The following is a 22344-nucleotide window of genomic DNA, read 5'->3' as shown; positions in this document are numbered from 1 at the left end:
ATGTTTATTGTCATCAGGGACTGAGACATTTGTCAGGATAGAAGGAGCAATGTAAGGAAAAGTCCTTGAGGAAAACCTATCTTCAGCAAGCTGAAGCTGGGACAGAAGTTCCTCTTTTAGCATTACAACAACCTGAAGCACACAGGCAAAGCTACAGTGTAAGGCAGTGTTCATCATTGCAAGGCACACAAGCTGCTGGCTGCCCCTGGTGGCCCTCTGATGATTTTCTTGTGTATGTTTTGGTTTAGCTGGTGTGTAGCACTGCCTTATCTCGGGCTGCACATTGTTTGACATTGGCCACCCCACTTCACCAATTCTAGGCAAAATACAAACAGCAAGATTAGAATGGAATAATAGGCATCCAGCGCCTGCAGGTTATAGCAGTACTGCACAAAAGAAAATAAAGTGTTACCAGTCTCAAATGCATTGGGATAAAGCGCTGGATAAAACCTAAACTAACTTAGGCATAGCTTATGAATGATTTTGTAATCCATGGGAAATATCCGCTTAGTTGTCCATATCTTTCCTATATATGACACGGATACAATATACAGGAACAAAATAACATTATCTAGAGTGCCAAGCTAGCTAGCTGGTATATAGTAAGCTGTGAAGGCTATCTAGAGACATAAGCACATTGTTTCTGCTATTCCACCTTTAGATGTAGGCTACATATTCCTCAAACTCAGGGGTGGGGGTTGTGTGGTTCTCCAATTATGATATAAAATTATGTTTGTATTTTTATGTGCATTTTTAGACTTTCTATAGGCACTGTAAATTCGCAAAGTGGTAGTGTTATTTTCTCTGCCAAACATAGCCTGCCTCTTTTTTCAAAAAAATCTGACAAGCGCAAATCAACATGGGCCCTCTTGATACTGCAACGCTGGAATGTTCTGTCCCCATTGAGTCTTAGAGAAGGTCTTAGAATTGGTCAGGACCCCTGAATATTTGATCTGGGAGTAAACTTTCTACCTATGTTTAAGCCAATCTTGCATGCATGCAGGCAATTTGTCAGTTCCTCATCTGCCTAAGCCTCTTAGGTGTGATGGCTTCTATGATAACTGTTGTACCCCTTGGGCTAGTATGGATTTGCCCATTTAAGCGCTGGATCTATTTCAGACATCATAACAACCTAAACAGAGTAATGCAAGGGTCCTCTTTGTGCCTGAGGGGCCCTAGCCTGATGAAGAAACCCCAGCTATTACTACAGGGGGTCCTCATGGGAAGAATCACCTCACAAGGTGATCATGACAGATGCTTCTCTCTGGGGATGAGGCGTGCTGTGCAAAGTCTACAAAGGAAGGGTAATGTGTTCAGTGGCTCAAAGTGCAACTAATATACATTTTTGTGTAGCTGTTGGTGGTCTTTTTCACAATCTCAGCCATTTTTGCCTGAAGCTAAGGGGCCCATCAATTGCCGGTATGGGCCAACAAAATGGGGCTGGTAGCATAAATTAACAATCAGATGGGGACCAAATCTCTCTGCTGATTAACCTGGCACAGTCCATACTGAAATGAGTAGTGTGAGGTTGCTTTTGCTAACGGCTATGTCTTCCTGGTTGCATCATCCTGATGTGGGTCTTCTATACATGGAGGCTCGTACCTCCCCAGGATTGTCTCCCATATTCAGTGTTCAGCAAGGTTGATGCGAAAATCTATGCTGTGCGAGAAATTACATATTGTTGCCCCTTTTTTTTTCCACGAGGGACCATGTGCTCTATTAGGAATGGATGTGCCAGACTATATGTGGCCTCAGGCTGTTTGTGTTCCCTCCCATAGACCTGATTTTGATGGAGCCCAAAGTGTTTTGTCAGTCAGGCTATGTTCCTAGTTGACATCTCTTTGGTCCTGTAAGAACCTTTTGAACCAGGCAGTTACTTTCACACTCTGATAATAAATTTGGCTGTGACTTTTGACATACTATGAGGATTTCTCAGGTGCCACTCAGGGGTTTCACAATTGGAAAACTTCCATAGGGTATTGGTGTAGTGTCCTTTGTGTTCTTAATCACAGTCTATAGTTCTTTAGTTCTGTATCTCACTTGCCCCAGTCAGTTTTAATTCAGGAAGTAAACTGGAATGACATTTAAATGATAGAAATTAGAGCAAGTATTATTAAATCAAAAATCTCTTCCTAGGCTGACAGCTATGACAAAGCTGTCAGCCTTTGTAGCACACAGCCAGTTCTTGACAGAAATTCCTGCAGATCCTGCAGTTCTTTTAATGTTGCTGTAGGCCTCTTGGAAGCCTCCCTGACCAGTTTTCTTCTTATTTTTTCATCAATTTTGGAGGGACTTCCAGACTTCCAGTCTCTGTTGTGCCATATTTTCTCCACTTGATGATGACTGTCTCCACTGTGTTCCATGGTATTTCTAATGCTTTGGAAATTCTTTTGTACCCTTTTCCTGACTGATATCTTTCAACAATGATATCACCCTGATGCTTTGGAAGCTCTCTGCGGACCATGGCTTTTGCTCTGAGATGCAACTAAGAAAATGTCTGGAAAATCCTACTAGAACAGCTGAACTTTACTTAACTCTGATTAATCAGAGTCACTTTAAATGATGGCAGGTGTGTAATGACTTCTATTTAACATGAGTTTGAATGTGATTGGTTAATGAACACAGCCACATCCCCAGTTATAAGAGGGTGTGCACACCTATGCTACCAGATTATTTTAAGGTTTTTATCTTTCATTTCCCCCCCCCACTTTTTATATCCACTGTACATTTTAGTAATTTAGCAAATACCTCTTATACAGAGTGACATACAGCTATTACATTCAGCTTAAGATGGGTAGATGGGACAACCACAAAATACAGTAAAAGTACATTCATTTTACACCATAATAAAGTAGCTATGAGCAAAGTCAGTGGAGAAGGAAAAAGTCCACTTTTTCAGTTTTTAACTTTGACACTCTTCAACCTGCTGCACCACTATCTCATTTTAACAATAAACTTGACCGGTTTCACAATATTTGTTTGGATGATTTGGAAGGTATTTGCCTAGGATGGGTATGCCATGTCACAATAGTTCATCTGTTTGTTATGACACAATATTAACAGGTTGAATATCAATAGTTGAATCAGCATAGCCTCACACAGCTGCCTGATCCCACAAGCTTACATTTAAAAGCTACATGGATATCTTGTCGGGATGAGTAGGCTTACGTTTTGAGCCGGCTACAGTTTAACCAGGCCTATCAGCACACTTTCATGAATTTTAGGTGTGGTCTAGTTGATAACGAGTACTAACCCAAAATGGTTTTTCAGGAATGTTCAGCAATATTACACCTAATACTTAGTTTTTGTGAAAAACCTTTTGATGCACAAATGTTTGTGACAAATACGGCAATAACCATTTTCAGGCATGTTAATAAGCTACACAGAGCTGCTTGTTTAATTGCTGTCGCTCGATATACAGTACTGTTTGTTGTGGTGAATTATGGCATTTTGGCACCATGTCATGTGCGTTGTTGGTTTGAATAGTTGAAGGTCGATCCAATTGCTTTTCAATTAACATTGGAAACACCCCATACCCAAACGGTTTGAATCTCAGCCGGACCAGGCTGTTATCTCTATAGCTTTTTAAATATAAGCTTGCGAGATTGGCAGTTGTGTGGGGTTAGATCCAGCAAGCTTGCCAGAGTCATATCAATATAACCGCCAGTCTCTTACCAGAGTCATAACAACACAACCCTCAGTCTCTTACCAGAGTCATAACAACATAACCACAAGTATGTTACCAGAGTCATAACAACATAACCACCAGAGTCATTACAACACAACCACCAGTCTCTTACCAAAGTCATAACAACAGAACCACCAGTCTCTTACCAAAGTCATAACAACAGAACCACCAGTCTCTTACCAGAGTCATAACAACACAACCCTCAGTCTCTTACCAGAGTCATAACAACATAACCACAAGTCTGTTACCAGAGTCATTACAACACAACCACCAGTCTCTTACCAGAGTCATAACAACACAACCCTCAGTCTCTTACCAGAGTCATAACAACATAACCACAAGTCTGTTACCAGAGTCATTACAACACAACCACCAGTCTCTTACCAGAGTCATAACAACACAACCCTCAGTCTCTTACCAGAGTCATAACAACATAACCACAAATCTGTTACCAGAGTCATTACAACACAACCACCAGTCTCTTACCAAAGTCATAACAACCTAACCACCAGTCTAATTCATCATGACATTCTATAGACAAGGACCAATCACCATTCTTCCTCAATCCTGGTACGGTTAGATTTGAAACAATTATAAGAAGCCCTGGCACAAAAGGCACAGTTGAGAACACTATTTCAACTAATGATGATCCCCTGTCCTTTGTCTTCCACTTGACTTCAGTTCACCTCTGTTTAACTTTATAATGGTGCCCCTGAAATAGTTGAGGGCTCTGTCCTAAAAGCTCAATGTAAACAGCTGCTGTGTAGTTCAGGGAGTGTGGGGATGAACACGGCAGCCAGAGTGGCCCACTGCCATGTCTGTGCTATAATAACAAGGCCTTAGCAAGGTGTGGAGAGAAGCCTTTCCACAGGGACAGCAGTTTTGGATGGTACCCAGTGTTCTCGGAGTACAGTACATGGCCCTTTTCCCGGGGTTTGCTCAGGACAGTCAGTTGTAAATGGACATTGTCGCCCCTGAATGCTGATCTGGGGTCAGGTGTGTTTATTTAATCTTAATAGGTAAGGGTAGGAATGGGGGGAAGCAGCGCAGCTTTACTGGACATAAAGTGTCCGGAGCAGGATGTTCTGTGTTTGTCTGTGTGTGTGTGTATAGCAGCCATTCAACAGGCTGGCTTATGTCCCTGTTTCCCTGCTAACACTCTGCTGTGTTGGTATTTATAAACTGTAGACATTTAATACAGATTGCAGTGCGCCTCTCAGGTTTCCATGCTCTCTTAAAGATAAATTGTCCTTAGAAACACACAGACAAGTGGCTAAACTGTAAACTGTGAACTTTATGTGCGCACATGTCACATCTTCATGGAGTTTGTGTTGAGCTGGTGCACATTGACCCATTGAGTACCGGCACCTCATGTTCTTACAAAGTATTGTTTCGAAAATATTGTCCTTATCGTTAAACTTGAAACAAACTCAATATTCAGATGCGGTAAACTGATGACGTAGGCTAGATTACCCACACAGGTATTACAAACACAAAGGTTTAACTAGATTATGCATGAGTTTAGAAAGGGTTAACCTCTTCCTTCCCACTCAAAGAGAGAGAGAGCTCTTGAAAAAACACAGGCTAAAGGTCAGACAGTCAATATGATTTCAAACACTGATGGGGAATTTTGCACTGTCTTGTCTTTCCAGGTTCTTGCCCTTCTTCCACTTTTAGACAGAACAGAATGCCTGGGAGCTATTGTGGGTCTATTTGAGCTCAATGGAAAGCAGGGAAGACACCACTAGGGGGACATTGTTCTTGTGTCCCTCAACATACGTTCAAATCAGCCAACCTAACCTGAGCTTGAGCTTTATTTTGGTGTTTTAGAAGCTAATTTCTGACAATTCTAGACATTTTGCGAAAGGGTGGAAAACAAAGTTTGAAGTTTTTCCACCCTCTACACCCAATTCATCCTCCAATCTGAGGAACCAGATGAACGCTGAATGTGTGTCTTCTCCACTGTTCCCCGGGGTGTGCAAAAATAAGAACCCAATTTTTCTTGCTTGTAAGAGATTTTATTTCTTTGCAAAATAATTGTTTTGGGTAAGCCACTCTTATATCTAAAACTATAAGTATGTAGAAATTCTAATTAACCTACACCTTTCAAATAACTGCAGTTCTTCTGGTCTGCATCATGTTGTTGATGAGGAAAAAGGCCTGAAAAATGTGACCCTCCATTGCAGCATGTTTCGATATCCCAGTATGGTGCAGGAACCAAAAATGATTGCCCACCCCTGACCTTACAGCACCTCCCTTCTTCACCCTCAGCTACACCTAATGCACCCCACTGTTTTTTAGGTCTAATTTCTACAGTCTTTGGACCAAGAGCTTGTCCCAGTCTGCTGGGAAGTGCTGGTTGGCCTGGGCTGTGTTGTGCTGACACTGGTCGGAGCTGTAGGACGAGTGATGAGGCTGATGATATTAGGCTTGGATTGTGGGTATGGGGGGCTGCCAACAGGAATATTGGGCGAACGAAGCTGGGGTATATTGGGATAGGGCCTTCAATGACTAAGGTTGAGCTACACCTATAGAGCTGAGTCTGTGGTGGTAAGGACTTGACGTAGATCTGGGCTGGCCAATAGACAGGTTGCTTCATCCTGGGGTAAGCAAGCAAGCAAGTTTATTTATATAGCACAATTTATACATGGAAGCAATTCAATGTGCTTTAAAATGAAAATAAAAAAATAGTCCAATTGTCAGATTTGTTACAATTCTCCAACCCGGCAGTCTCCACATGAACTTCAACACCCTTGCACTCCAGTGCTTGGGTGAACCCGTCGGTCCCTTTGTGTCTTACTTGGCTCTCTCCAATTGGACATTTATGCCATGTTTGTACATGCATTTTATATTCATCCTCAATTAATTACAGTTCTCATAACTGTTTACTGGTATCGGTATCTCAATCCTCGGTATCTCAATCCTCGCGCTCCAGCGCTTGGATATACTCGACAGTCCTTTTGTGAGATAATACCCTACATCGATGTCTAAACAGCAGCACAATAACTTGTATTATCCATCATCGGCAAATTGTTACACTGAGGTTAGCACTAGAACTTGCCTTACAGAAAAGAATGTGGTAAAACATAGCAGAATAGAAATAGAATAACAACAAAATAATAAAACATTAAATCAATGAGAGAAATATAAAATACATCATTCTCAAATGAAAACTATCACATCAAAACAACATCATAATAAAAAAACAAGAATAATAAAATAGAAACAGAATAAAAACGGGATAAAAAAATAGGAAGCTATAAAAGCTATAAGGCTGAACAGTGCAGTTAAGTTTAAGTGCTCAGTCATAGGCGTCTGAAAAGAGAAGTGTTTTTAACCTAGATTTAAAAATGTATACATTTGGGGAATGTCTAAGATCTTTTAAGATCTTTAGGGCCTTAGAATTTAGCTCTTTATTAAAACTAGTTCTTTTATTTTTGGTGCCAAACACAGTAATCTCTGTTATCATTTTGGTTCATCCAGGTATGTTTGTGCTCTGTGCAGTGACAGAGTGAGTCTATTGAGCTGGTGTCATATTGTTTGAGAGACCTATATATTTGAGTATCATCGGCATAGCAATGGTAGTTAATTTTGTTGTTCTGTAGAATTTGGCCCAGAGGTATCATATAGAGATTGAACAGAAGCGGTCTGAGAACTGATCCCTGGGGAACTCCGCATGTCATAGCCTCCCTATCAGATTCATGATTACCAATGGTGACAAAGTAACTCCGGCCATCCAGATAAGATCTGAACCAATTAAGGACTGTCCCGGAGAGTCCTACCCAATTTTCCAGCCTATCTAGAAGTGTTTTATGATCTACGCTGTCAAATGCTGCACTGATATCTAATAAAACCATAACTGTTATTTTATCCAAATCGCTATTCATCCAAATATCATTTAAAACTTTTATGAGGGCCGTTTCAGTTCTGTGATGAGGTCGGAAGCCTGACTGAAATTTGTCCGCTTGCATACACAAAATTGCTGAGTTGATTGAAGACAACCTTCTCAGTGATCTTGGCTAAAAAAAGAGATTTGATACAGGTCTATAGTTGTTCAGTATAGATGCATCCAGTGTTCTCTTTTTTAATAGGGCCTTAATGGCAGCTGTTTTTAGAGACGTTGGGAAAATGCCTGATTGCAGAGAGCTATTAACTATTTGCTCTAGGTCCATTGTTATAGAGTACATTATTTTTTTTTAAGTCAGATGGCAGTGTGTCGAGACAACATGTGGAAGCTTTAAGATTTTAGGGGGTTTGTAAGGTAAGGGTAAGCTAAAGACCATATTGTGCATTTGAGGCCAGCCCGAATGGGCATGGTTCAGATCACACAAGTTATGTGTGGTAGCAAGAGAGCTCCTTCATTTTTATTAGATTAGGGAGGGAGTGATGGAATAGCATAAACTAAATGGATTTGTTAGAACATGTCATATCTTATAGCATTTAGCAGCATTTTCCCATATCGTGACGTTAACAATATGGTTACTCTCTATGAAAATCATTTTGTAACTTGCTTCAGCTCTTTGAAAGTTTATTTTAGGCCAGTGGAAGAAGCTTCAAATGTTTTACTTAACTGAAGATGTAAAATATAATACAAGCTAAATATATTAAAATATCTGGTCTGATGATTTTTGTAAATGTCTAACTACTTATATGTGGTAGTTACATTACATATATATAATTAATTACAACTAACTAAACTCAGACTACAACAGTTTTACTCATACCAAATTAGAAACAAACAAAGTGTCTTGCAAAAGTATTCAGACACCTGTGCTTTGGAAATTCCCAGTTTAAATAGATGCCATAACGAGGACACAATTATTTCACATTTAGCCTCCACCTGTAAACCATTAAAGTCACATTTTCTGGATAGAAACTCACTATTGAAGGATCATTATTTAGACTGTAAGTGAAGACAAAAGAGCATTATACAGAAATGAGAGATTAAGTAACACAAATGAATATATTAGGAAATGTGCACAAAATAATAGCATAGTGTTTGGATGTCCCAGTGAGCACAGTTGGATAAATAATCAAGTTTCCGAAGCACTGTCAAGAAAAGGCTGTCTCTCAAAACCCATAGCAAAACTCATAGCAAAAGCAAGAGCTTTGCCTAACACAAAATTCCTTTAAGTAAAGAGAAATTATAGTGTGTATTCCATTAATTAAATCAATGGGTTCAACCATATATTTCAACTCCGACCAGCATGCAATTGTCCTGATGACATATTTATTTGAAAAACATTTACATAATATGCAAATACTTTCCTATTCACACTAAATAACAACAAACTCTCATTGGGCCAGAGGTGTGCCTTGAGGCTCAACACATGCAAGCGCAGTGCATTGCTTGTCTCCTGTTGTGGAAGGCATAAAAACTTACTAACTATGTTGTTTTCCTGGTAACTGACATGGAGCTCTTCTTCGAAGTTCTGTTGCTGGTGAAAGTTCTGTTGTGCCAGTGTGGGATTTTTCTTATTGTGTATATCATAAGTATTATTACTGTGCATACTGTATACATACAGGATTTAACATTAATATATTAGGATTCACCCAGCCCTAGTGTGTTCATGTTAACATACTGTACATCATCCAAATGCACTTCTATTTTTAAGCTTTAGCCATTATGGCAAACCTTTATGTTCAGACTTCGGAAATAAAAGAAACTTTGCAGCAGAGCATTTTTGATAGGTACTGCACTGACTGGGTATAAAATAAGTTTCATGAACAATAATATATTGTGCAAAACTGTAGTGCTGTAGACTATTAACTGCTTAGTTACACCTTTGTATTATGAATTGGCTAGCTGAAGCCAGACGTTGATATAATCAAAGTGTTTGTTTACATGATCAAACTTCAGAGATGCCGCTCAATTTTATAGCACTACTTGGAGTATTTAGATTGCTACTTTAATCAGTAAGGTCACTGAAGAAAGGTCCTTCCTTAAAGGTTAGGTAACCTTATCCCCAGACTAAGACAGTTTCTGCTACAGATGGAAAACCTAATATTTCTATTATACCACCTGTCACATCGTCAAACCTATATTAGATTAGATTAAACTTTGTCATTGAACAGTACAAGTACAGTACAACGAAATGCAGTTTGCGTCTAACCAGAAGTGCAAATAAAGGAATGCAGAAAAATGTACAAATATTACGTATATGTTTATACAAGTGGAAATATAGGTGTGCAATTCACAAATTGCAGAAAATTTACAGGTATTAAGTATAATGTATGTACAAGTGGTATAAATAGTTGTGGCAATTCTCAATGGCAATTCTGAATTTGCAATTGATGCAAATTGATGGAGTAGGGTAGCATGTGCAACTGAAATGCAGGGATAGCAGCAATGAGGTTCCAGAGGAACATGTGTATGTAACAATTGAAAATGCAAGTACAATATAGCGCTTTCACATACCCATTGCTTTATTTTAGTAACCTAATGCACATCCAGACTTTTCACAGTAGCTGGAAAAGGTCCAGACATAAGAAGAATGTCCACGCACCATTATACTGCTCATAAATATACAGTTATATTAATATATGCACCATTTGTAAAGGAAACATGAGTGAGCAGGCAAAGACATATTTTATTTGTTATGGGATTCACATTCAACTGTAGGTCATAACAGAATGGCACAATCATAAAACCAAATGGCAACAAAGAAAAAAATTACCTGACCCCTGTTCAAAAGTCTGCATTCCCTTAGTTCTTAATACTGTATTGCCCCTTTAGCATCAATGACAGCGTGCAGTCTAATAGTTGTCTATGAGGCCTGGAATTCTACCAGGTGGTATAGCTGCCCATTCGTCTTGGCAAAATGCCTCCGGGTCATGCAAAGTCTTTGGTCGTCTTGTATGAACCGCACGTTTGAGATCTCCCCAGAGTGGCTCAATGATATTAAGGTCAGGAGACTGTATTGGCCACTCCAGAATCTTCACATTTTCTGCTGTAACCACTGGAGGTTCAACTTGCCTTGTGCTTAGGGTCATTGTCCTGCTGGAAAGTCCAAGAGCATACCATGCGCAGCATTCATGCAGTAGAATGCAAATTGTCTGCCAGTATTTTCTGATAACATGCTGCATTCATCTTGCCATACATTTTCACAAGATTCCCTTTGCCTTTAGAGCCCACCCCCCCCCAAAACATCAGTGAGCCACCACAATGATTCACTGTGGGGATGATATTCTGTTCACTATAGGCCTTGTTGACCCCTCTCCTACATAGCGCATATGGTTGAGACCATGAAGCTTTATTTTGATCTCGTCACTTTTGTGTCAGAAGCTGTGAGGCCTGTCAAGGTGTTGTCAGGCATATTGTAACCAGGCTTTATTGTGGCATTGGGGCAGGCTTGTTTCTGGCAACTTGTAGATACAGCTAATTTTTTTCCAGAGCAGCCTGTATTTCTCCTAAATTATTGTGTGGATTTTTCTTTGTATCCTGAACAATTCTTCTGGCAGTTTTGGCTGAAATCTTTCTTGGTCTACCTGACCTTGTCTTGGTATCAAGAGATCCCCGAATTTTCCACTTCTTAATAAGGGACTGAACAGTACTGACTGACATTTGACTATTTATACACAGACACAAATTGCTATTTTAAAAGCCACAAGTGTGGGAAATTCACCTTTAATTGCCATTTTCACCAGTGTGTGTCACCTTGTTTGTCTGTAACAAGGCCAAACATTCAAGGGTGTGTCAAGGCCATTTGGGTGATTTCTGTTATCACTATGATTTAAAAAGGACCCAAACAACTGTGATAATAAATGGCTTCATATAATCACTATCCTTAAACAAATACTTTTTTTTTTTCATATTTTCAAAATCAATGCCAACATTTCACAATTTCTGCCAGAGTATGCAAACATATGAGCACAACTGTATATCAAAATATTGGAATCATCATACAGCTCTTTGGAGTAAGTGGCTGGGTATCTGTGAAAGCACTTTGTAAACTGCTGATGTGAAAAGGGTTTTATAAAATATATGCGATTGATTGAATTTGAAAAGTCAACATACCTGTATATACCAGCCCGGTCCAGTCGTCATAGTAGGCCTATGGTAAGTTGCATATATAGGCCATGAGTTATAAATGTAAAACAAGCAGTCGTTACAGGAAAATAACTTCTATATAAAAGGTTCACTTGTATTTGCTGAGATTGTAATCTCTTCTTTGATGTGCATGGACTAAGCCTACAGTATATCATGAAGGATGTTTTATTCTTTTCCAAAAGGAGAGCTGCATGGCCAAAAAATATATACCTGACTATAATGCAGCGATAAAAACAGAATGTAATCTTTGGTGAAAGATTTCCTTCCAAACATTCTCATAAGCCAAACTGTTTTTAGAGTTTTGATTGACTTGGCTATTACATTAGGTAGGGCAAACACAAAGAAACAGCTGTTGCTAAGGAGGGGACAACATCTTTGTTTTTGTTTTCATCTAATAAAAATTCTATGTATGTAAAACAAAGTTCACAGGCATGACATGCACATTACTTTTGTTCCATAAACATGGGCAATGTGTTGGATCAAGGCTGGATATGCTGCCTGTCTGCTGTAAACGTGGGGTAGAACTATATAGGTTGGTTGTAAATAATCCCTGCCTGCCCTGCTTGAAATGAGTCCTTTGTATCACAATTTTTTCATATTTATGTAAATCGGTGGAAATGTGTAACACGTTCTTTAGGATCCAAGTTGAGCAGACAGAGTGAAGTAGAAATCAAACCAAATCCAGATCATTTTAAACATACAAAATAAAAATCATGGCAATCAGATCTAGCCATCCCCTCACAAAATAACATTGCCGGTACTGGTACATGTTGTCAACTTCTTTTAGCCTACCTGAACCCATACAAATTAAGACCATACATACAAACCATGTATGAAACACAAGAAAACACAGGATGCAACACATTCTAGCATTCAGTCGTCCCATATCTTTAATGTCCCATTTTTCTCCCACCAAAGGTTCTGCATGACTTGTTTCCAGGATGGTCCACACCTCTAGACTACATCACTTCCTGTCCGTGTCTGCCTAGAACAGCAATCAAACTGAACTTAATTACAGACAGGTGGACTATTCAACTTGTCACTATTCAGGCAATCTTTGCACATTAGTTAGAAAATGGCAGAGTGCTGGCTTTAACAGCTTTACAGTAGCATTGCCAGCCAAAATAGATTTCAGATTATTCTAAGTGACATCAGGGACTGATTGAGTTCTTTGGTATTACTGGCCAAGGGGCATTAGTTATTGCTAGCCTGAACTACAAAGCAACTTCTATTTTGAGTAATATTTCGGTTCTAATCATATGTATTATCATATTTGCCTTCATTGCACATCTATACATTCCACTTACATATACAGTCATGTGAAAAAATTAGGACACCCCTTTAAATATTCAGTTATTCATTAAGAAATGTTCTTGCATGTACAGCCTGTTTCAAGTCACCCCACAGCATTAAGATCTGGGCTTTGACTAGGCCATTCCAGGACTCTGTTTAGGGTCATTGTCATGTTGCAGGGTCCAGTTCCGCTTCAGCTTTAATTTTCTTACAGATGGTCTCACATGTTGCTCAAGCACCCTCTGATACACTGTAGAATTCATGATGGATTCTATGATGGTGAGCTGGCCAGGTCCTGGGGGTGTGGGGGTGTCCTAATTTATTCTTCACCAGAAATTGCATGTTTATTTTATTACTTTTTACAGAAAGTTTTTAAAAGTATTTTCCTCAGTTTTACTTGTTTAGTTATATTATTTTAATCTCTCAGTTTTGTTAAAATTGATATTAAATATCCATATGTCTAAAATCACCATAGTTCAGACATTACACAAACGTTGCTAAAAATTATAAATTTTTTGATCCATTGCTATTGCAGAAGCAATTATGTCCATTTTAACGGGATTGCATGTTTTCAGTTCTTAGGAGGATAAGAGCTATATAGACAAAGGGATGAATTAGAATCCAACCTGACTCATCACTTTGCTCAGGGATATATATAGCCAGTGAATTCCCTTTCCTGTTTGGTTTTTCCCCTGTTTGCTCATGAGGAGAGGAACATTCTTCTTCTGTCAGATCTGACTGGAACAGAGGGGAAATCCATGTTTGAAATAATCCACTGGCAAGTTTGTGTATATCCATGTGTCCGGTGCTTTGTCTGCCCCAGCTGCCTATATCAGTGGCTTGCTCGTTAAACATTGGTTCAAACCTCTAGTGACGCCTTAAAGTGTCCTGTTACTCCCTGTAGGAATACCTGCTATTGTCAGCCAAAGCTCCTTCACCCCCCAAGAATAGTCTATAGTCATTACCCTTAAACAACACTTAGGCCTACTGTCCTGATTGTAGTCTCTAATGTTGATCTTAACTCCTAATGTAGATGCAAATGAGTTCTGTGCAATTTGGATGGTAAAGTATGTACATAACAGAAGAAATGTGTGATGGTGAAAGAGAATATTGTTTGCACTGTAAGGGTTCTCCTCACATCAAATTGCTTGATTGCTAGATTGATGCCAAAACGCATACCCTTGAAATGATCACTGAATGTACTGTAGTAGTTGATACCTTCTAAAGTCTGATAGAGTCCTTGGTATAATACTTAGTTTTCATTTGTCTCGTCAGCACCCTAAGCAATCCCCTCAAAGTGAGGGATTTTAAAGTACTTCAATTTCTGTATGGCCGGAGGAAATAAATTTTTTAAAAGAGTTCTATATCCTGTTTGACAATGATGTGTGATATTCTGGAATACAGCTGTAAGGCTTGACAAAATATTTAGGTTTCATTGTGTGTGTGTGTGTGTGTGTGTGTGTGTGTGTGTGTGTGTAGAAACCATTGTTAGGATTTTATATCGACATTTAGTTTCAAGCGTGGGGTGTCAAGTTTATGCATTGGTTTTCTGAGTTTGGGTGCATGTGCTACCGGAACTCACTAATACAAAATTAATTAGCTTGTCCATGGCCTACATTTTAGTGTAGAACAATGTGGCACTTTTGTTCTTGTGGTTTATGGAAATGAAATTATGGTATAATGTCATTTTTGTTATTAGAACAGAGAGACTATGAATATGAATCAGTTCACTGTTGTCATAGTAACACGAAGCACTAAACCTCCATGCAGCTGTTGTTATGGCAGGCTTTGAACAGCTGGGGGGCTATTTGCTCGCTGCTGCCAAGGGATTGTGGGAAATGAGTCCTTTGGTTCTTCCTGCTCACCTTGACCTTCCTCCTCTTAAGAGGAGAATGTGGGGATCTTTAAGAGGTCCATCTGGAATATTGTGTAAGGAATTTGATTATAGAATGTTTTAGTTAGGATTATTACAGGTACTGAATATTATCTACTCTGAATATTTCCCTAAAACTTGAACAGACTGATTTATATTACTGGACAATAATGCAATAGGTAAAAAACTATGCCAATTGGGTTGGAACGTTTCCTAACCTGTGATTACAAACAAGATATCGAGTGCGTCCCATTACTTGAGAACCAATGTTGTCCTGTGACTGCATTATTCGTTTTTTAAAATCCCTCGCATGGAATACAGCACCTTGTTGTTGGAGTAACGAGGCCTCTGTATCAAAAACAAGATCCCCACTTCTTCCTCCTGACTCTTCGTCTCACTATGCAGGAAGGCCCAGTCTCTCCGGTCCTCTCCATTTGGGGGCCAGCCAGACTGACAGCCCTTAGCCAGGCTGGGGATGGTGGTCTGCTGTGGTGGTCTGCTGCTCCAGGAATGCTAATGCTTCCTCTGCGGTTTATGAGGAACACAGTGATTAACCCTCCAGCCCCCCGGAGGGAGCCTGCTGCTTTGGCCCCGCTCTAATTCACTTTGACGTCAACAGGAACAGTGTCCCAGGGTCTCTGGGGGGTTGTCCTGGAGGAAGAGGACTGGGGGGGACTCTTGGTGCAGCTTGGGCAGGCCGGGGCCGTTGAGCCACCAGAGAGGAAGGCCACTGCTGGCCTCGGAGCTTAGAGGAGGCTTCCAGCGGGATTACAGAGCAGGCTAAAATGTTTTCTTTGTAGCTGGAGGAAACCCGAGAAAGGCCTCCCCTTCCAACTCCCCTCATCCTTCTTTAGTGACTGTTGTGTTGGTGAAGTGAACAACCAAAGCTATGGGCTTCATTGTAAAGCATTCTCTTCTCAGCTTTCCTGAGCACTGGTCTGAAATAAGTCTATACCTTGAAACCAAATTGTACATGGTGTCATCATGACACTGTCATGCAACATCCTATCTAGTAATTTTACTTTTTAGTGGTCTTGAAATAAAGGAAAGAAATAGGCTATTGAACTGCTATAGTCAGTAAATCCCTGTCATTCCCTGTCGGTTCTATATCCAGTCTCTTAACTCCCTAGTCTATACCTCACACACAGTCCTGATTGAGCCGTGCAGGTCTTGATAAACATAGGCCAGCCAGAGCTCAGGGTTACAGTAGCTGCTGGAAACGATAGCCTGCTGGGAGGCGCCCTGCACTCCCACTGACAGGAGGTACAACTAGTCGGTCAAGCGAAAGATCAGGTGTCCAACCCCAAATGTGTGATTGAACTTAAATATGTTACATGTGCACACTGACTGACCGCAATGCACCATAACTCCTCAAATCACTTTGAGTCCAAGAGTCTATGGAGGTTGAAGGTATTAAGGAATTTATCTCAGATTTAGCTCCTTGAAGCCAGGCGTTTCTACATTTAACACACTTATTACTATCATGTGGTGGTATTTTCATGCATGTAGTATTGTAAGACAGTAAATGCTCTTTCTTATGATACCCTTGTATTAATCTAAGTGCAAAGTTACAGTCAATGACTTTGGTTACATGTGTGTATAGAAGGAAGATATACAGTCAACTGAAGTAGTACCCATCATAAAACAACACATTGTTTGTGTTGTTTTTTGCAAGTGAATGCAAAAAACAACACAAACAATTAGTCATATTTTAGGCTCAAACAGAAGGGGGAGCCGTATACTTTTATTTCAACACAACAATTTCGGAAGCAAAATATTTTATTGTTTTATTGAGTACTACATTTTGTTCTGCAAAACATAAGTTTCAGGAATATTGGCACCCCTAAAGTATTTAAAGTAGAACCAAACAAAGTGCCATCTGTTGAAATTCTATGCTTTTTAGTTGGTTTCAGACTTGTATTGATTCCTTGCACGAAAGAAGCCTTTACTGAACCAATCCACAAATTGCTGCACCTGAACTTTGCCAAGTGTTATTGGAACCTGGATTAGCTCAATGCTGCGGGACCATAACATCAGTGTTTTACAATGGCCATCACAGTCTCAGGGCTTGAATCCGACTCAATATCTTTGGTCTGAATTGAAGAGGGCAGACACAAATCTAAGACTATCAAGGATCTTGAAATGTTCCATATGGAGGAGTGGTTCAAGATCCCTCCAAAAGTGTTTGCCAACTTTGTCAGACTTAGTTTTTCAGCAAAATATCATACTACTTCTTAAAATGTTTTGTGTTTGAGAAATTATTGTGTTTAAATAGTACATGGCTCCACCTTATATTTCAGCCCAAATTAAAATGTGTTTGGGTTGTTTACTTTTTTCATTCACATTTGTTAAATTTCATAATGGGTGCCAATACATATTGAGTTTACTTTGTCCCAAAATATGACTTGATATATGTATACCTACACAGAAATATCCATGTGTTTTGCAGAATATGTGTGGAGGACCAGACAATAAAGCGTGAAGAACACACAACGACAACATTGACTGCTGCTGAGTTGCCAAGGGCAAACTATCTGTAAGTTCTCCCATCACCTTTTCACAGTTCTGTAATATGGAAGTGAGACTTGAAGCTTTCATATCTAGAGTTACTGTTTATTTAGCAAGTGTGCAAGTGTAGTCTTTAGGCATGTGTTTTTTAAGCGTTAGTATCTGAAGGGGTGTTAGCAACATATCTTAACAACATATCTGCTACATCTGTCAAACTACCTCTTCAGACCCATCCACTAAAACTGTACAATGAAGTGTGACTCCTACCTTAAACAAACAATGCAAGCCGCTTTGATTTACCTCATCACATTTAAGTTGAGCTAGCTCAACTGCATTATTTTCTTAATGCTCTTCCTAATTCCATAACTCCGTTGTATTTCCCAATTTGACTTAAGTTCATTTTTCAAAGTTTGGGTGTTGCTTTTTCCTCTTCATGTTTTTTAATAGCATGTAGATTCACTCTAGAAACACTATTTGTGTCTTTAATGGCTGAGCGGGCCAGGACGGAAATGACTGGAGTTGACATGTTCTAAGTAAAGCTGTGGGGGCAGTTTGAGGCGAGGGCTTTACCGTGACTCTGTAATGGCAGGCAGCAGGGAGGTGAAATCATTTTTATTGTTGGGGGGGGCTGGGAATAGGATGAGAAGGGAGGGTGGAGGGCAGAAACAGAGAGAAGTCTCATTAATTGAGTGCGAAAGCAGCTGGGTATTCCGAACCATTTCACCCCACAGCAGCAGTGCATTGGCGCTGCCCGTCTCCATGTCCTCTCAGTCCTAATCGCTCCCAGCCACTTCCTTCTTTCTCTCTCCTCTCCCGCCTGGATCCTTCAGTGCCCTGCCGAGGATTGTTTTACGCTTAATTTTGTTAGACCTAACAAGATTTTGCTAATTAAATCTCCTCCTGGCTGGAGCCACCATCTCGCCTGTCGTGCAGAGCGATTGTTGGTATAGATCTTTTTAGACAAATAAACATTTTCATTGTGAAGGCATAGGGAGAGGGGGGGCTATTGAGGGAATGAGTTCTGCGTTACTTTTCCCGCTCCTCCTATTTCACGTCGAGCTGCTTGACTGCACTTTTGAATGAGGGAAGAGGAAGTCATCTGAACCCGACACCACTGTCTCTCCTCAGTGGAATGACAGCCTTGAGATGATAGTCTCTTTTAAACCAATGGCTTCCAACCTCTTTCCCTTCCATTACATAATCTCCTTCTTTCAATGACCGGATAGAAATGATTATTCTGGCAATTTCATTCTGGATTTCTAAAAACAAAATCTGTAAAACATTATTTTATTTTTTTACAGAAAACATACCAATGATATACTCATTCTAAAATGGAAAGGGGTATGAATACAAACACTTAATTCTCAAGGTGTGGCGAGGTCTCAACATGCCTTTGAAGGGCCTTGACCTACTATTGTGGATACCTCCTCAAGAGACTCCACAACCATTGTGGTAGCAGACTTCCTGTTTCCCATTTGGGCCCTACACACCCATTGTCAGGCCTTATAGTCTCTCTAGCCAAAGGCTTCGTTGTATCCCCCATCCACCTTCTGCCTCCGGTCCCTGTTACCTTCCCAGCCCGCATCCCCCTAACTCCCTCTCAGGTTCAGCTCTATCAGACCTTTGCCAACATTGTGGGTGGTGTGGGCAGGTTGCCCAGTCCTGGCAGAGATGCCTCCTGGGGAAGGTTTGTGCTTGGTGATCAGGTTTCTTCACCTGTCGCTCAGCTTAGGGAAGAAGGGAGTCAGGAAAAATGCCCAGGCATGTTTTTTTTTTTTTTTCCAATACAGTGTAGTTATTTTGGTAGAAGCATTTATTCTGAGCGACTTACGTTAGTGAGTGCTTACATTTTCATACTTTTGTGTACTTCCCCATGCAAAAGCCACTTGGGCCTTGTCATTTTCAAGGGTACTGGACCCCAATGTTCTGGACATTTTCATTTCATTTCCCCTCTTATTTATTACAGTGGAAATAATTGGTGGTAGGACATCCTTAACTTTAGCATGTGACTAATAACTAGCATCCCAAAGCTAGATAGCTGTTAATGTTTTTTTTTGTATTCAAAGATATGTGGTTTATTTTGCTGTGTTTGTATAAAGCCATTAGATTACTTTTCTGTCCAAAATGTATGTGGCATATGAAGTACCGTGTCTTGCACAAGCTCAGCATGGTTAGCATAGCAATTCAGAGATGGAAATCCTCCTCATTAAAAAGATTACATGTAATGTTCAGTCTCAGATGAGTGTAACTAAGTTTAATTTAGATTGAAACACCTGACACTTCTCACTGTCTGTACAGATGATTAAATACATTAAGCTGCCATTTTCAACCCTACAATGAATTACAATGTAAACCATAGAGGAAATAATTTACCCTTCACTGCCTGTGTAAATATCAAGCCACATTAGTGTAGAATCTGTTACATTGTGAGAATACAGTGCCAACAGAGATGACGGCAAGTAATAAGGCCTAAATGAATTAGCTGTCATGGATAATGGAACCAAATGCGTTTTACATTTAACTGAACAAAATGGAAAATACCTATATTGTCCAGCAAAAGTTTCAAGTTCACCTTTATGCCTTTCATCATAACTGTTAGCACATTAGCTTCTCCTTCTCTGGTCCCATCTTTCTTGCCATCTTTACCTCACAACCCAACGTTGAAAACACCATCTCCTCACCTTGCTAGAAACCCAACCCTGCTCTTGTTACCTCACCAACCCTAATTCTAATTATGTTGATTTAACTTATCCACATCCCCCTCCTTCTTCCATCCCTCCATCTGAATGGAGGCTTATTAGTTTAATATTTTTTTTATTTATTCCCCATTTCTTGGGGTCCCTGTCGGCATTTCCAATTACTCTCACCGCGCGGCTGTAATTGCCTCCATGCTAATGGCCGCCAGACAATCGTGCTAAATGAGGTGAGGCCGAGAGGCTGCGAGCCCGACTTCATTAAGAGCTAATGGGATTTTATTGGGGGGACTGAAGACCCAGCTCATCAAAAAGGGGACGATGGAAGGAAAACAAAACAGATGGAGAGAAAGAGCCAAAAGACTCTGCCACGTAGCTCCCTATGTAGGCAGCAAATCATTGTATAACTCCCACCTTGCCCCACAACCCCCACCCAATCCCTGTAAAAACTGTCATATTATTGAAAGATAAGGCTGATTTGGAGTCTAAAATGTTTTAAAAGTGGTCTACGGGCTTCCACTTACGTCAAAGTATTTACATTACAGTAAAGTCATGGCTGCAGGGAGAGATTTGGATTGTTAGGGTAAAAAAAAACGTTCTAATATTACATGTAGGCCTATTTCAAAAATAATTAGCATTACAGCATACTGTTGAGATGAGTATTAGAACCAATATTTGTATACAAACAATAGTTCAGGCCATTATAAAGGCATGCAGATTTGACAATATTTTGAGAAGATGTTAGCTTGCTTCATCTCACTCCTTGTAGTTGCGTGGGTGCCTGTGAGCTCAATCATGGTAGATGACCGTAGAGTGTTTTCCCTTCAGTGTGGAAGAATTGCTGTGTATTCTTCCTGGTCCAGCCAGCACCATGATAAGAATCACAGCATTCGTTGTGCTTCTGAGGACACACACCTTACTGACCTGAGTCCGCTGGGAGATGGAGTGATATCCAGTTAATGACAAATTGGATATTTATCTTCTTACGTACCGTACAGTCAAGCTTCTCCCACAACAGCTCAATAGAGTTGAGATCCGGTGACTGTGCTGGCCACAAAGCAAACTGGGAGTTGTGCTTTGGTTCACTGGACTGTTGTAGGAGGAAATTGGTTCCAATCAAGCACCGTCCAGAGGGTATGGTATGGCATTGCAAAATGGAGTGATTTTTCTTCAAGATCCCTTTTACCCTGTACAAATATTCCACTTTACCACCACCAAAGCACCCCCAGACCATCACATTGTCTCCATCTTGCTTAACAGATAGCATCAAGCACTCCTCCAGCATCTTGTCATTTGGTCTGCGTATCACAAATGTTCTTCGTTGTGATCTGAACACCTCAAACTTAGATTTTGTCTGGTTTTGTGCCGATCTTAATCTTTTCTTTTTATTGGCCAGTCTAAGATATGACTTTTTCTTTGCAACTATCCCTAGAAGGCCAGCATCCCGCAGTCCCCTCTTCACTGTTGATGTTGAGACTGGTGTTTTGCAGATACTATTTAATAAAGCTGCTAGTTGAGGACCTGTGAGGCCTCTGTTTCTCAAACTAGACACTCTAATGTATTTGTCCTCTTGTTCAGTTGTGCACTGGGGCCTCCCACTCCTCTCTCTATTCTGGTTAGAGCCAGTTTGCCCTGTTCTGTGAAGGGAGTAGTACACAGCGTTGTATGATGTCTTCAGTTTCTTGGCAATTTCTCACATGGAATAGCCTTCATTTCTCAGAACAACAATAGACTGATTAGTTTCAGATTTTTCTTTTTGTTTCTGGCCATTTGAGCCTGTAATCACAATTGCTGATGCTCCAGATGCTCAACCAGTCTAAAGAAGGACAATTGAATTACGTTTTTAATCAGCACAACAGCATTCAGTGGTGCTAACATTATTGCAAAATGGTTTTCTAAAGATCAGTTAGCCTGTTAAAATTATAAACTGATGGTTGCTGATCATGGGCCTCTGTAGACTAATGTAGACACTACATTAAAAATCTGTTGTTTCCAGCTACAATAGTAATTTACAACATTAACAATGTCTACACTGTATTTCTGATCAATTTGGATGTTCTTAAGGAAATGTCTGAGTGAACCCAAACTTTTGAACTGTGGTGTATATTTAAATTTCTACGGGTATATGAGTAAAATGCAGTTGGTCTTTTTTTGCTACAATGTATTCCTGTCACGGCTTCGGGGTTTGAGGAGCAAGGAGGAGCAGGAGAAGGCGTGGTGGAAGGATATTTAATCGTAT

General features: G+C 40.1%; 1 protein-coding gene across 4 annotated transcripts in view; it reads left to right on the top strand.

Moving 5' to 3' along the window:
* pknox2 (pbx/knotted 1 homeobox 2) overlaps positions 1-22344 on the top strand; it is a 110283-nt gene that overhangs the window by 17484 nt on the left and 70455 nt on the right. For 3 of the 4 annotated variants that reach the window (XM_013134619.4, XM_020048371.3, XM_020048370.2), the window contains exon 2: positions 17354-17440. The exons of the other annotated variant lie outside the window; for it this stretch is intronic. The gene's annotated coding sequence lies outside the window, so the exon portion shown is untranslated. The remainder of the gene's footprint in view (positions 1-17353; positions 17441-22344) is intronic. 4 annotated transcript variants of the gene reach the window in all.

The sequence above is a fragment of the Esox lucius genome, chromosome 7, assembly GCF_011004845.1.
Source record: "Esox lucius isolate fEsoLuc1 chromosome 7, fEsoLuc1.pri, whole genome shotgun sequence".
Classification (NCBI taxonomy): domain Eukaryota; kingdom Metazoa; phylum Chordata; class Actinopteri; order Esociformes; family Esocidae; genus Esox; species Esox lucius.
Note: the sequence above shows the minus strand (reverse complement) of the source record. Positions and strands in the feature narration are given on the sequence as shown.